The 16,605-nt window shown below is 51.8% G+C and overlaps 1 long non-coding RNA gene across 1 annotated transcript in view; it reads right to left on the bottom strand.

Moving 5' to 3' along the window:
• Positions 1-16,605, bottom strand: part of LOC145536425 (uncharacterized) — a 325,058-nt gene that overhangs the window by 286,794 nt on the left and 21,659 nt on the right. The window contains exons 13-20 of the long non-coding RNA XR_014075840.1: positions 15,071-15,186; positions 13,148-13,263; positions 11,225-11,340; positions 9,302-9,417; positions 7,379-7,494; positions 5,456-5,571; positions 3,534-3,649; positions 1,612-1,727 (exon numbers count right to left, since the gene is read on the bottom strand). This is a non-coding gene — a long non-coding RNA (uncharacterized LOC145536425). The remainder of the gene's footprint in view (positions 1-1,611; positions 1,728-3,533; positions 3,650-5,455; positions 5,572-7,378; positions 7,495-9,301; positions 9,418-11,224; positions 11,341-13,147; positions 13,264-15,070; positions 15,187-16,605) is intronic.

Below are 16,605 nucleotides of genomic sequence, written 5' to 3'. Positions count from 1 at the left end.
TAAATGTCTAGATGGTCTCGACCTTATACTGCAAACCCACTGTGATGTAACTCACTGTAACCATTTAGACTCAGTGTTGTGGACTGAGGCTGCGGTCTAACATACCGATGCCCTTTTCTGCTCACCTACACTACCGGCCCTGAGGTTTCCGAAAAGAATAACCTGTTAGCCCTGCATGCACAGATACACAAACGTTCTCCCGCTCAGCACTTAATTGATTCCCATGAGGGATGAGTGTCCTGGCAGAAGGGACACATGACATAAGTCTAGGGTTTGTTCAGCACACTCAGTCACCTAGCTAGAAACAAGTTACCAACGTGGACGGAGCCACTTAAGTAAGAGTGCTCTGTGGGGACCAATGTCTACACCTATTGCAAAAGGACCCATTATGACAGGAGCACACACTACGATGCACGGCTAGAACCTGGATGTATTCCACGTGGCAAGGGTTTTCAACCAAACCCTAATTCGTGAATCATCCAGGTAATTCTGATCCTAACCCTCATCAGTAACAACAAAGTGACAGAATCCATCACTTCCCGGTCTCCCCAGGAGGCAGCGGCCAGGCCACTCGCCTCAGAGTCCCAGAGACTGCTGTGGACGTGGACCCAGAGTTGGACGGCTCCTCTGGATGCCCTTTTCCCTATGATCTTGCAGCCCAGGAGAGCCCCCGAAAGAGGACACGGGTCTTTCCCCAACATTCCAGTGGAGCCAACCCAGCTGGCAGAGTTTGGAAGGTGTTTTTGGCTACCATGGGCCTTTCTGAACACGCAAAGGGCGGAGGGAGGCGCCCAGCTCCAGAGGGTGGCTGGCATTTCTGGAGCAACACTGCCAGCAAGCGGAACCATTTTGAGCAAGGCGTGCAGGCCCTTCCTGCGGATCCTGCTGGGGGAAGGCCTGTGAAGAGAGGCCCTGGGGAGTGAGGGTTTCGAGCACTCAGAAGATCCTGGGCGAACCTGACTGCCTGGCACCTCACCAGAGCCGGTGTGGGAGCAACAGGTAGTGCTGTTTGGGGCCGGGCTCGCCCACCAAGGAGCCCCTGGCTGTCAAGCCCTCGGGGGCGTGCTGTCGGTGGCGGCCATGTTCAGGAACAAGGCACTGAAGCTCCTGCCGCCGGCCACCTGGCCCATCCTGCAGGAAGGCTACTTCGGTAGGTTTAGAAGGACTCAGGTTGCTGAACTAACCATGCCTTTGCTCAGTCTCAGCATTAAGGACGGACCTCCATGGAACCAGTATAAACTGCACTAAAATACTTCAGAAAATCATCTTTCTGACCTGCAAAGGAGGAAAACACAAAGTACACCTGGGAGTTCGCTTCCACACCCATCAGATGTGTGACATCGGCTCCAGGAAAATAATGGCCCTTGCCGGGCTTGAGTTTAAATGCAATTCGGGCACCTTTGAACTTGCAAAGGGTTGGTAGTTGAAGCAAACAGGGAAAACGTTTCTGATCATTACGATGATACAACTATGGCGACGAAGTATGCCTGAACACGATACTAACCAGACAGTAACCCGAGAAGTTCAGTGAGAGACCTGCCCTGAGAGAGGTGCCTACTGTTCAGAAGCGGGTAACGGAACCAAAGCACAACTGAGGGCTGTGTTACGTACCTGTGAGACGTCTGAAATCAGTGTCTGCTCTTCGTCTGTGCCTCAACGCTGGCTCCACACCAAGGCAACATATGAGCCGTTGATCACTCTCTTTCATTATTTTAGCAAACCGCGACCTGAAGAGGAAAGAAAATACCGTTGAATACCTTTGCCACAGATGCACATCAATATCCTTCAGGAAGAATTCGGCTTCAAAACGATAAGTAACCAACGAAAACAAAAAACACACCAGTCACCACAACGTCCCATTAGGAGAAAACAAACCTAAACACCCGATCAAACCACACTACCTACCCTTAGGAGAAGTCAGCATAAATGTCTAGATGGTCTCGACCTTACACTGCAAACCCACTGTGATGTAACTCACTGTAACCATTTAGACTCAGTGTTGTGGACTGACGCTGCGGTCTAACATACCGATGCCCTTTTCTGCTCACCTACACTACCGGCCCTGAGGTTTCCGAAAAGAATAACCTGTTAGCCCTGCATGCACAGATACACAAACGTTCTCCCGCTCAGCACTTAATTGATTCCCATGAGGGATGAGTGTCCTGGCAGAAGGGACACATGCATAAGTCTAGGGTTTGTTCAGCACACTCAGTCACCTAGCTAGAAACAAGTTACCAACGTGGACGGAGCCACTTAAGTAAGAGTGCTCTGTGGGGACCAATGTCTACACCTATTGCAAAAGGACCCATTATGACAGGAGCACACACTACGATGCACGGCTAGAACCTGGATGTATTCCACGAGGCAAGGGTTTTCAACCAAACACTAATTCGTGAATCATCCAGGTAATTCTGATCCTAACCCTCATCAGTAACAACAAAGTGACAGAATCCATCACTTCCCGGTCTCCCCAGGAGGCAGCAGCCAGGCCACTCGCCTCAGAGTCCCAGAGACTGCTGTGGACGTGGACCCAGAGCTGGACGGCTCCTCTGGATGCCCTTCTCCCTATGGTCTTCCAGCCCTGGAGAGCCCCCGAAAGAGGACACAGGTCTTTCCCCAACATTCCAGTGGAGCCAACCCAGCTGGCAGAGTTTGGAAGGTGTTTTTGGCTACCATGGGCCTTTCTGAACACGCAAAGGGCGGAGGGAGGCGCCCAGCTCCAGAGGGTGGCTGGCATTTCTGGAGCAACACTGCCAGCAAGCGGAACCATTTTGAGCAAGGTGTGCAGGCCCTTCCTGCGGATCCTGCTGGGGGAAAGCCTGTGAAGAGAGGCCCTGAGGAGTGAGGGTTTCGAGCACTCAGAAGATCCTGGGCGAACCTGACTGCCTGGCACCTCACCAGAGCCGGTGTGGGAGCAACAGGTAGTGCTGTTTGGGGCCGGGCTCGCCCACCAAGGAGCCCCTGGCTGTCAAGCCCTCGGGGGCGTGCTGTCCGTGGCGGCCATGTTCAGGAACAAGGCGCTGAAGCTCCTGCCGCCGGCCACCTGGCCCATCCTGCAGGAAGGCTACTTTGGTAGGTTTAGAAGGACTCAGGTTGCTGAACTAACCATGCCTTTGCTCAGTCTCAGCATTAAGGACGGACCTCCATGGAACCAGTATAAACTGCACTAAAATACTTCAGAAAATCATCTTTCTGACCTGCAAAGGAGGAAAACACAAAGTACACCTGGGAGTTCGCTTCCACACCCATCAGATGTGTGACATCGGCTCCAGGAAAATAATGGCCCTTGCCGGGCTTGAGTTTAAATGCAATTCGGGCACCTTTGAACTTGCAAAGGGTTGGTAGTTGAAGCAAACAGGGAAAACGTTTCTGATCATTACGATGATACAACTATGGCGACGAAGTATGCCTGAACACGATACTAAACAGACAGTAACCCGAGAAGTTCAGTGAGAGACCTGCCCTGAGAGAGTTGCCTACTGTTCAGAAGCGGGTAACGGAACCAAAGCACAACTGAGCGCTGTGTTACGTACCTATGAAACGTCTGAAATCAGTGTCTGCTCTTCGTCTGTGCCTCAACGCTGGCTCCACACCAAGGCAACATATGAGCCGTTGATCACTCTCTTTCATTATTTTAGCAAACCGCGACCTGAAGAGGAAAGAAAATACCGTTGAATACCTTTGCCACAGATGCAGATCAATATCCTTCAGGAAGAATTCGGCTTGAAAACGATAAGTAACCAACAAAAACAAAAAACACACCAGTCACCACAAAGTCCCATTAGGAGAAAACAAACCAAAACACCCGATCAAACCACACTACCTACCCCTAGGAGAAGTCAGCATAAATGTCTAGATGGTCTGCACCTTATACTGCAAACCCACTGTGATGTAACTCACTGTAACCATTTAGACTCAGTGTTGTGGACTGAGGCTGCGGTCTAACATACCGATGCCCTTTTCTGCTCACCTACACTACCGGCCCTGAGGTTTCCGAAAAGAATAACCTGTTAGCCCTGCAAGTACAGATACATAAACGATCTCCCGCTCAGCACTTAATTGATTCCCATGAGGGATGAGTGTCCTGGCAGAAGGGACACATGACATAAGTCTAGGGTTTGTTCAGCACACTCAGTCACCTAGCTAGAAACAAGTTACCAACGTGGACGGAGCCACTTAAGTAAGAGTGCTCTGTGGGGACCAATGTCTACACCTATTGCAAAAGGACCCATTATGACAGGAGCACACACTACGATGCACGGCTAGAACCTGGATGTATTCCACGAGGCAAGGGTTTTCAACCAAACCCTAATTCGTGAATCATCCAGGTAATTCTGATCCTAACCCTCATCAGTAACAACAAAGTGACAGAATCCATCACTTCTCGGTCTCCCCAGGAGGCAGCGGCCAGGCCACTCGCCTCAGAGTCCCAGAGACTGCTGTGGACGTGGACCCAGAGCTGGACGGCTCCTCTGGATGCCCTTCTCCCTATGGTCTTCCAGCCCAGGAGAGCCCCCGAAAGAGGACACGGGTCTTTCCCCAACATTCCAGTGGAGCCAACCCAGCTGGCAGAGTTTGGAAGGTGTTTTTGGCTACCATGGGCCTTTCTGAACACGCAAAGGGCGGAGGGAGGCGCCCAGCTCCAGAGGGTGGCTGGCATTTCTGAAGCAACACTGCCAGCAAGCGGAACCATTTTGAGCAAGGCGTGCAGGCCCTTCCTGCGGATCCTGCTGGGGGAAGGCCTGTGAAGAGAGGCCCTGGGGAGTGAGGGTTTCGAGCACTCAGAAGATCCTGGGCAAACCTGACTGCCTGGCACCTCACCAGAGCCGGTGTGGGAGCAACAGGTAGTGCTGTTTGGGGCCGGGCTCGCCCACCAAGGAGCCCCTGGCTGTCAAGCCCTCGGGGGGGTGCTGTCGGTGGCGGCCATGTTCAGGAACAAGGCGCTGAAGCTCCTGCCGCCGGCCACCTGGCCCATCCTGCAGGAAGGCTACTTTGGTAGGTTTAGAAGGACTCAGGTTGCTGAACTAACCATGCCTTTGCTCAGTCTCAGCATTAAGGACGGACCTCCATGGAACCAGTATAAACTGCACTAAAATACTTCAGAAAATCATCTTTCTGACCTGCAAAGGAGGAAAACACAAAGTACACCTGGGAGTTCGCTTCCACACCCATCAGATGTGTGACATCGGCTCCGGGAAAATAATGGCCCTTGCCGGGCTTGAGTTTAAATGCAATTCGGGCACCTTTGAACTTGCAAAGGGTTGGTAGTTGAAGCAAACAGGGAAAACGTTTCTGATCATTACGATGATACAACTATGGCGACGAAGTATGCCTGAACACGCTACTAACCAGATAGTAACCCGAGAAGTTCAGTGAGAGACCTGCCCTGAGAGAGGTGCCTACAGTTCAGAAGCGGGTAACGGAACCAAAGCACAATGAGGGCTGTGTTACGTACCTATGAGACGTCTGAAATCAGTGTCTGCTCTTCGTCTGTGCCTCAACGCTGGCTCCACACAAAGGCAACATATGAGCCGTTGATCACTCTCTTTCATTATTTTAGCAAACCGCGACCTGAAGAGGAAAGAAAATACCGTTGAATACCTTTGCCACAGATGCAGATCAATATCCTTCAGGAAGAATTCGGCTTGAAAACGATAAGTAACCAACGAAAACAAAAAACACACCAGTCACCACAAAGTCCCATTAAGAGAAAACAAACCAAAACACCCGATCAAACCACACTACCTATCCCTAGGAGAAGTCAGCATAAATGTCTAGATGGTCTGGACCTTATACTGCAAACCCACTGTGATGTAACTCACTGTAACCATTTAGACTCAGTGTTGTGGACTGAGGCTGCGGTCTAACATACCGATGCCCTTTTCTGCTCACCTACACTACCGGCCCTGAGGTTTCCGAAAAGAATAACCTGTTAGCCCTGCATGCACAGATACACAAACGTTCTCCCACTCAGCACTTAATTGATTCCCATGAGGGATGAGTGTCCTGGCAGAAGGGACACATGACATAAGTCTAGGGTTTGTTCAGCACACTCAGTCACCTAGCTAGAAACAAGTTACCAAAGTGGACGGAGCCACTTAAGTAAGAGTGCTCTGTGGGGACCAATGTCTACACCTATTGCAAAAGGACCCATTATGACAGGAGCACACACTACGATGCACGGCTAGAACCTGGATGTATTCCACGAGGCAAGGGTTTTCAACCAAACCCTAATTCGTGAATCATCCAGGTAATTCTGATCCTAACCCTCATCAGTAACAACAAAGTGACAGAATCCATCACTTCCCGGTCTCCCCAGGAGGCAGCGGCCAGGCCACTCGCCTCAGAGTCCCAGAGACTGCTGTGGACGTGGACCCAGAGTTGGACGGCTCCTCTGGATGCCCTTTTCCCGATGGTCTTCCAGCCCAGGAGAGCCCCCGAAAGAGGACACGGGTCTTTCCCCAACATTCCAGTGGAGCCAACCCAGCTGGCAGAGTTTGGAAGGTGTTTTTGGCTACCATGGGCCTTTCTGAACACGCAAAGGGCGGAGGGAGGCGCCCAGCTCCAGAGGGTGGCTGGCATTTCTGGAGCAACACTGCCAGCAAGCGGAACCATTTTGAGCAAGGCGTGCAGGCCCTTCCTGCGGATCCTGCTGGGGGAAGGCCTGTGAAGAGAGGCCCTGGGGAGTGAGGGTTTCGAGCACTCAGAAGATCCTGGGCGAACCTGACTGCCTGGCACCTCACCAGAGCCGGTGTGGGAGCAACAGGTAGTGCTGTCTGGGGCCGGGCTCGCCCACCAAGGAGCCCCTGGCTGTCAAGCCCTCGGGGGCGTGCTGTCGGTGGCGGCCATGTTCAGGAACAAGGCGCTGAAGCTCCTGCCGCCGGCCACCTGGCCCATCCTGCAGGAAGGCTACTTTGGTAGGTTTAGAAGGACTCAGGTTGCTGAACTAACCATGCCTTTGCTCAGTCTCAGCATTAAGGACGGACCTCCATGGAACCAGTATAAACTGCACTAAAATACTTCAGAAAATCATCTTTCTGACCTGCAAAGGAGGAAAACACAAAGTACACCTGGGAGTTCGCTTCCACACCCATCAGATGTGTGACATCGGCTCCAGGAAAATAATGGCCCTTGCCGGGCTTGAGTTTAAATGCAATTCGGGCACCTTTGAACTTGCAAATGGTTGGTAGTTGAAGCAAACAGGGAAAACGTTTCTGATCATTACGATGATACAACTATGGCGACGAAGTATGCCTGAACACGCTACTAACCAGACAGTAACCCGAGAAGTTCAGTGAGAGACCTGCCCTGAGAGAGGTGCCTACTCTTCAGAAGCGGGTAACGGAACCAAAGCACAACTGAGGGCTGTGTTACGTACCTATGAGACGTCTGAAATCAGTGTCTGCTCTTCGTCTGTGCCTCAACGCTGGCTCCACACCAAGGCAACATATGAGCCGTTGATCACTCTCTTTCATTATTTTAGCAAACCGCGACCTGAAGAGGAAAGAAAATACCGTTGAATACCTTTGCCACAGATGCAGATCAATATCCTTCAGGAAGAATTCGGCTTGAAAACGATAAGTAACCAACGAAAACAAAAAACACACCAGTCACCACAAAGTCCCATTAGGAGAAAACAAACCAAAACACCCGATCAAACCACACTACCTACCCCTAGGAGAACTCAGCATAAATGTCTAGATGGTCTGGACCTTATACTGCAAACCCACTGTGATGTAACTCACTGTAACCATTTAGACTCAGTGTTGTGGACTGAGGCTGCGGTCTAACATACCGATGCCCTTTTCTGCTCACCTACACTACCGGCCCTGAGGTTTCCGAAAAGAATAACCTGTTAGCCCTGCATGCACAGATACACAAACGTTCTCCCGCTCAGCACTTAATTGATTCCCATGAGGGATGAGTGTCCTGGCAGAAGGGACACATGACATAAGTCTAGGGTTTGTTCAGCACACTCAGTCACCTAGCTAGAAACAAGTTACCAAAGTGGACGGAGCCACTTAAGTAAGAGTGCTCTGTGGGGACCAATGTCTACACCTATTGCAAAAGGACCCATTATGACAGGAGCACACACTACGATGCACGGCTAGAACCTGGATGTATTCCACGAGGCAAGGGTTTTCAACCAAACCCTAATTCGTGAATCATCCAGGTAATTCTGATCCTAACCCTCATCAGTAACAACAAAGTGACAGAATCCATCACTTCCCGGTCTCCCCAGGAGGCAGCGGCCAGGCCACTCGCCTCAGAGTCCCAGAGACTGCTGTGGACGTGGACCCAGAGTTGGACGGCTCCTCTGGATGCCCTTTTCCCTATGGTCTTCCAGCCCAGGAGAGCCCCCGAAAGAGGACACGGGTCTATCCCCAACATTCCAGTGGAGCCAACCCAGCTGGCAGAGTTTGGAAGGTGTTTTTGGCTACCATGGGCCTTTCTGAACACGCAAAGGGCGGAGGGAGGCGCCCAGCTCCAGAGGGTGGCTGGCATTTCTGGAGCAACACTGCCAGCAAGCGGAACCATTTTGAGCAAGGCGTGCAGGCCCTTCCTGCGGATCCTGCTGGGGGAAGGCCTGTGAAGAGAGGCCCTGGCGAGTGAGGGTTTCGAGCACTCAGAAGATCCTGGGCAAACCTGACTGCCTGGCACCTCACCAGAGCCGGTGTGGGAGCAACAGGTAGTGCTGTTTGGGGCCGGGCTCGCCCACCAAGGAGCCCCTGGCTGTCAAGCCCTCGGGGGCGTGCTGTCGGTGGCGGCCATGTTCAGGAACAAGGCGCTGAAGCTCCTGCCGCCGGCCACCTGGCCCATCCTGCAGGAAGGCTACTTCGGTAGGCTTAGAAGGACTCAGGTTGCTGAACTAACCATGCCTTTGCTCAGTCTCAGCATTAAGGACGGACCTCCATGGAACCAGTATAAACTGCACTAAAATACTTCAGAAAATCATCTTTCTGACCTGCAAAGGAGGAAAACACAAAGTACACCTGGGAGTTCTCTTCCACACCCATCAGATGTGTGACATCGGCTCCAGGAAAATAATGGCCCTTGCCGGGCTTGAGTTTAAATGGAATTCGGGCATCTTTGAACTTGCAAATGGTTGGTAGTTGAAGCAAACAGGGAAAACGTTTCTGATCATTACGATGATACAACTATGGCGACGAAGTATGCCTGAACACGCTACTAACCAGACAGTAACCCGAGAAGTTCAGTGAGAGACCTGCCCTGAGAGAGGTGCCTACTCTTCAGAAGCGGGTAACGGAACCAAAGCACAACTGAGGGCTGTGTTACGTACCTATGAGACGTCTGAAATCAGTGTCTGCTCTTCGTCTGTGCCTCAACGCTGGCTCCACACCAAGGCAACATATGAGCCGTTGATCACTCTCTTTCATTATTTTAGCAAACCGCGACCTGAAGAGGAAAGAAAATACCGTTGAATACCTTTGCCACAGATGCAGATCAATATCCTTCAGGAAGAATTCGGCTTGAAAACGATAAGTAACCAACGAAAACAAAAAACACACCAGTCACCACAAAGTCCCATTAGGAGAAAACAAACCAAAACACCCGATCAAACCACACTACCTACCCCTAGGAGAAGTCAGCATAAATGTCTAGATGGTCTCGACCTTATACTGCAAACCCACTGTGATGTAACTCACTGTAACCATTTAGACTCAGTGTTGTGGACTGAGGCTGCGGTCTAACATACCGATGCCCTTTTCTGCTCACCTACACTACCGGCCCTGAGGTTTCCGAAAAGAATAACCTGTTAGCCCTGCATGCACAGATACACAAACGTTCTCCCGCTCAGCACTTAATTGATTCCCATGAGGGATGAGTGTCCTGGCAGAAGGGACACATGACATAAGTCTAGGGTTTGTTCAGCACACTCAGTCACCTAGCTAGAAACAAGTTACCAAAGTGGACGGAGCCACTTAAGTAAGAGTGCTCTGTGGGGACCAATGTCTACACCTATTGCAAAAGGACCCATTATGACAGGAGCACACACTACGATGCACGGCTAGAACCTGGATGTAGTCCACGTGGCAAGGGTTTTCAACCAAACCCTAATTCGTGAATCATCCAGGTAATTCTGATCCTAACCCTCATCAGTAACAACAAAGTGACAGAATCCATCACTTCCCGGTCTCCCCAGGAGGCAGCGGCCAGGCCACTCGCCTCAGAGTCCCAGAGACTGCTGTGGACGTGGACCCCGAGTTGGACCGCTCCTCTGGATGCCCTTCTCCCTATGGTCTTCCAGCCCTGGAGAGCCCCCGAAAGAGGACACAGGTCTTTCCCCAACATTCCAGTGGAGCCAACCCAGCTGGCAGAGTTTGGAAGGTGTTTTTGGCTACCATGGGCCTTTCTGAACACGCAAAGGGCGGAGGGAGGCGCCCAGCTCCAGAGGGTGGCTGGCATTTCTGGAGCAACACTGCCAGCAAGCGGAACCATTTTGAGCAAGGCGTGCAGGCCCTTCCTGCGGATCCTGCTGGGGGAAGGCCTGTGAAGAGAGGCCCTGGGGAGTGAGGGTTTCGAGCACTCAGAAGATCCTGGGCGAACCTGACTGCCTGGCACCTCACCAGAGCCGGTGTGGGAGCAACAGGTAGTGCTGTTTGGGGCCGGGCTCGCCCACCAAGGAGCCCCTGGCTGTCAAGCCCTCGGGGGCGTGCTGTCGGTGGCGGCCATGTTCAGGAACAAGGCGCTGAAGCTCCTGCCGCCGGCCACCTGGCCCATCCTGCAGGAAGGCTACTTTGGTAGCTTTAGAAGGACTCAGGTTGCTGAACTAACCATGTCTTTGCTCAGTCTCAGCATTAAGGACGGACCTCCATGGAACCAGTATAAACTGCACTAAAATACTTCAGAAAATCATCTTTCTGACCTGCAAAGGAGGAAAACACAAAGTACACCTGGGAGTTCGCTTCCACACCCATCAGATGTGTGACATCGGCTCCAGGAAAATAATGGCCCTTGCCGGGCTTGAGTTTAAATGCAATTCGGGCACCTTTGAACTTGCAAAGGGTTGGTAGTTGAAGCAAACAGGGAAAACGTTTCTGATCATTACGATGATACAACTATGGCGACGAAGTATGCCTGAACACGCTACTAACCAGACAGTAACCCGAGAAGTTCAGTGAGAGACCTGCCCTGAGAGAGGTGCCTACTCTTCAGAAGCGGGTAACGGAACCAAAGCACAACTGAGGGCTGTGTTACGTACCTATGAGACGTCTGAAATCAGTGTCTGCTCTTCGTCTGTGCCTCAACGCTGGCTCCACACCAAGGCAACATATGAGCCGTTGATCACTCTCTTTCATTATTTTAGCAAACCGCGACCTGAAGAGGAAAGAAAATACCGTTGAATACCTTTGCCACAGATGCAGATCAATATCCTTCAGGAAGAATTCGGCTTCAAAACGATAAGTAACCAACGAAAACAAAAAACACACCAGTCACCCCAAAGTCCCATTAGGAGAAAACAAACCTAAACACCCGATCAAACCACACTACCTACCCCTAGGAGAAGTCAGCATAAATGTCTAGATGGTCTGGACCTTATACTGCAAACCCACTGTGATGTAACTCACTGTAACCATTTAGACTCAGTGTTGTGGACTGAGGCTGCGGTCTAACATACCGATGCCCTTTTCTGCTCACCTACACTACCGGCCCTGAGGTTTCCGAAAAGAATAACCTGTTAGCCCTGCATGCACAGATACACAAACGTTCTCCCGCTCAGCACTTAATTGATTCCCATGAGGGATGAGTGTCCTGGCAGAAGGGACACATGACATAAGTCTAGGGTTTGTTCAGCACACTCAGTCACCTAGCTAGAAACAAGTTACCAAAGTGGACGGAGCCACTTAAGTAAGAGTGCTCTGTGGGGACCAATGTCTACACCTATTGCAAAAGGACCCATTATGACAGGAGCACACACTACGATGCACGGCTAGAAACTGGATGTATTCCACGTGGCAAGGGATTTCAACCAAACCCTAATTCGTGAATCATCCAGGTAATTCTGATCCTAACCCTCATCAGTAACAACAAAGTGACAGAATCCATCACTTCCCGGTCTCCCCAGGAGGCAGCGGCCAGGCCACTCGCCTCAGAGTCCCAGAGACTGCTGTGGACGTGGACCCAGAGTTGGACGGCTCCTCTGGATGCCCTTTTCCCTATGGTCTTCCAGCCCAGGAGAGCCCCCGAAAGACGACACGGGTCTTTCCCCAACATTCCAGTGGAGCCAACCCAGCTGGCAGAGTTTGGAAGGTGTTTTTGGCTACCATGGGCCTTTCTGAACACGCAAAGGGCGGAGGGAGGCGCCCAGCTCCAGAGGGTGGCTGGCATTTCTGGAGCAACACTGCCAGCAAGCGGAACCATTTTGAGCAAGGCGTGCAGGCCCTTCCTGCGGATCCTGCTGGGGGAAGGCCTGTGAAGAGAGGCCCTGGGGAGTGAGGGTTTCGAGCACTCAGAAGATCCTGGGCGAACCTGACTGCCTGGCACCTCACCAGAGCCGGTGTGGGAGCAACAGGTAGTGCTGTTTGGGGCCGGGCTCGCCCACCAAGGAGCCCCTGGCTGTCAAGCCCTCGGGGGCGTGCTGTCGGTGGCGGCCATGTTCAGGAACAAGGCGCTGAAGCTCCTGCCGCCGGCCACCTGGCCCATCCTGCAGGAAGGCTACTTTGGTAGCTTTAGAAGGACTCAGGTTGCTGAACTAACCATGCCTTTGCTCAGTCTCAGCATTAAGGACGGACCTCCATGGAACCAGTATAAACTGCACTAAAATACTTCAGAAAATCATCTTTCTGACCTGCAAAGGAGGAAAACACAAAGTACACCTGGGAGTTCGCTTCCACACCCATCAGATGTGTGACATCGGCTCCAGGAAAATAATGGCCCTTGCCGGGCTTGAGTTTAAATGCAATTCGGGCACCTTTGAACTTGCAAAGGGTTGGTAGTTGAAGCAAACAGGGAAAACGTTTCTGATCATTACGATGATACAACTATGGCGACGAAGTATGCCTGAACACGCTACTAACCAGACAGTAACCCGAGAAGTTCAGTGAGAGACCTGCCCTGAGAGAGGTGCCTACTCTTCAGAAGCGGGTAACGGAACCAAAGCACAACTGAGGGCTGTGTTACGTACCTATGAGACGTCTGAAATCAGTGTCTGCTCTTCGTCTGTGCCTCAACGCTGGCTCCACACCAAGGCAACATATGAGCCGTTGATCACTCTCTTTCATTATTTTAGCAAACCGCGACCTGAAGAGGAAAGAAAATACCGTTGAATACCTTTGCCACAGATGCAGATCAATATCCTTCAGGAAGAATTCGGCTTCAAAACGATAAGTAACCAACGAAAACAAAAAACACACCAGTCACCCCAAAGTCCCATTAGGAGAAAACAAACCTAAACACCCGATCAAACCACACTACCTACCCCTAGGAGAAGTCAGCATAAATGTCTAGATGGTCTGGACCTTATACTGCAAACCCACTGTGATGTAACTCACTGTAACCATTTAGACTCAGTGTTGTGGACTGAGGCTGCGGTCTAACATACCGATGCCCTTTTCTGCTCACCTACACTACCGGCCCTGAGGTTTCCGAAAAGAATAACCTGTTAGCCCTGCATGCACAGATACACAAACGTTCTCCCGCTCAGCACTTAATTGATTCCCATGAGGGATGAGTGTCCTGGCAGAAGGGACACATGACATAAGTCTAGGGTTTGTTCAGCACACTCAGTCACCTAGCTAGAAACAAGTTACCAAAGTGGACGGAGCCACTTAAGTAAGAGTGCTCTGTGGGGACCAATGTCTACACCTATTGCAAAAGGACCCATTATGACAGGAGCACACACTACGATGCACGGCTAGAAACTGGATGTATTCCACGTGGCAAGGGATTTCAACCAAACCCTAATTCGTGAATCATCCAGGTAATTCTGATCCTAACCCTCATCAGTAACAACAAAGTGACAGAATCCATCACTTCCCGGTCTCCCCAGGAGGCAGCGGCCAGGCCACTCGCCTCAGAGTCCCAGAGACTGCTGTGGACGTGGACCCAGAGTTGGACGGCTCCTCTGGATGCCCTTTTCCCTATGGTCTTCCAGCCCAGGAGAGCCCCCGAAAGACGACACGGGTCTTTCCCCAACATTCCAGTGGAGCCAACCCAGCTGGCAGAGTTTGGAAGGTGTTTTTGGCTACCATGGGCCTTTCTGAACACGCAAAGGGCGGAGGGAGGCGCCCATCTCCAGAGGGTGGCTGGCATTTCTGGAGCAACACTGCCAGCAAGCGGAACCATTTTGAGCAAGGCGTGCAGGCCCTTCCTGCGGATCCTGCTGGGGGAAGGCCTGTGAAGAGAGGCCCTGGGGAGTGAGGGTTTCGAGCACTCAGAAGATCCTGGGCGAACCTGACTGCCTGGCACCTCACCAGAGCCGGTGTGGGAGCAACAGGTAGTGCTGTTTGGGGCCGGGCTCGCCCACCAAGGAGCCCCTGGCTGTCAAGCCCTCGGGGGCGTGCTGTCGGTGGCGGCCATGTTCAGGAACAAGGCGCTGAAGCTCCTGCCGCCGGCCACCTGGCCCATCCTGCAGGAAGGCTACTTTGGTAGCTTTAGAAGGACTCAGGTTGCTGAACTAACCATGCCTTTGCTCAGTCTCAGCATTAAGGACGGACCTCCATGGAACCAGTATAAACTGCACTAAAATACTTCAGAAAATCATCTTTCTGACCTGCAAAGGAGGAAAACACAAAGTACACCTGGGAGTTCGCTTCCACACCAATCAGATGTGTGACATCGGCTCCAGGAAAATAATGGCCCTTGCCGGGCTTGAGTTTAAATGCAATTCGGGCACCTTTGAACTTGCAAAGGGTTGGTAGTTGAAGCAAACAGGGAAAACGTTTCTGATCATTACGATGATACAACTATGGCGACGAAGTATGCCTGAACACGCTACTAAACAGACAGTAACCCGAGAAGTTCAGTGAGAGACCTGCCCTGAGAGAGGTGCCTACTCTTCAGAAGCGGGTAACGGAACCAAAGCACAACTGAGGGCTGTGTTACGTACCTATGAGACGTCTGAAATCAGTGTCTGCTCTTCGTCTGTGCCTCAACGCTGGCTCCACACCAAGGCAACATATGAGCCGTTGATCACTCTCTTTCATTATTTTAGCAAACCGCGACCTGAAGAGGAAAGAAAATACCGTTGAATACCTTTGCCACAGATGCAGATCAATATCCTTCAGGAAGAATTCGGCTTGAAAACGATAAGTAACCAACGAAAACAAAAAACACACCAGTCACCCCAAAGTCCCATTAGGAGAAAACAAACCTAAACACCCGATCAAACCACACTACCTACCCCTAGGAGAAGTCAGCATAAATGTCTAGATGGTCTGGACCTTATACTGCAAACCCACTGTGATGTAACTCACTGTAACCATTTAGACTCAGTGTTGTGGACTGAGGCTGCGGTCTAACATACCGATGCCCTTTTCTGCTCACCTACACTACCGGCCCTGAGGTTTCCGAAAAGAATAACCTGTTAGCCCTGCATGCACAGATACACAAACGTTCTCCCGCTCAGCACTTAATTGATTCCCATGAGGGATGAGTGTCCTGGCAGAAGGGACACATGACATAAGTCTAGGGTTTGTTCAGCACACTCAGTCACCTAGCTAGAAACAAGTTACCAAAGTGGACGGAGCCACTTAAGTAAGAGTGCTCTGTGGGGACCAATGTCTACACCTATTGCAAAAGGACCCATTATGACAGGAGCACACACTACGATGCACGGCTAGAAACTGGATGTATTCCACGTGGCAAGGGATTTCAACCAAACCCTAATTCGTGAATCATCCAGGTAATTCTGATCCTAACCCTCATCAGTAACAACAAAGTGACAGAATCCATCACTTCCCGGTCTCCCCAGGAGGCAGCGGCCAGGCCACTCGCCTCAGAGTCCCAGAGACTGCTGTGGACGTGGACCCAGAGTTGGACGGCTCCTCTGGATGCCCTTTTCCCTATGGTCTTCCAGCCCAGGAGAGCCCCCGAAAGACGACACGGGTCTTTCCCCAACATTCCAGTGGAGCCAACCCAGCTGGCAGAGTTTGGAAGGTGTTTTTGGCTACCATGGGCCTTTCTGAACACGCAAAGGGCGGAGGGAGGCGCCCAGCTCCAGAGGGTGGCTGGCATTTCTGGAGCAACACTGCCAGCAAGCGGAACCATTTTGAGCAAGGCGTGCAGGCCCTTCCTGCGGATCCTGCTGGGGGAAGGCCTGTGAAGAGAGGCCCTGGGGAGTGAGGGTTTCGAGCACTCAGAAGATCCTGGGCGAACCTGACTGCCTGGCACCTCACCAGAGCCGGTGTGGGAGCAACAGGTAGTGCTGTTTGGGGCCGGGCTCGCCCACCAAGGAGCCCCTGGCTGTCAAGCCCTCGGGGGCGTGCTGTCGGTGGCGGCCATGTTCAGGAACAAGGCGCTGAAGCTCCTGCCGCCGGCCACCTGGCCCATCCTGCAGGAAGGCTACTTTGGTAGCTTTAGAAGGACTCAGGTTGCTGAACTAACCATGCCTTTGCTCAGTCTCAGCATTAAGGACGGACCTCC

This window comes from Giraffa tippelskirchi, chromosome X (genome assembly GCF_054371585.1).
Source record: "Giraffa tippelskirchi isolate mGirTip1 chromosome X, T2T-mGirTip1v1.2.pri, whole genome shotgun sequence".
Lineage (NCBI taxonomy): Eukaryota > Metazoa > Chordata > Mammalia > Artiodactyla > Giraffidae > Giraffa > Giraffa tippelskirchi.
Note: the sequence above shows the minus strand (reverse complement) of the source record. Positions and strands in the feature narration are given on the sequence as shown.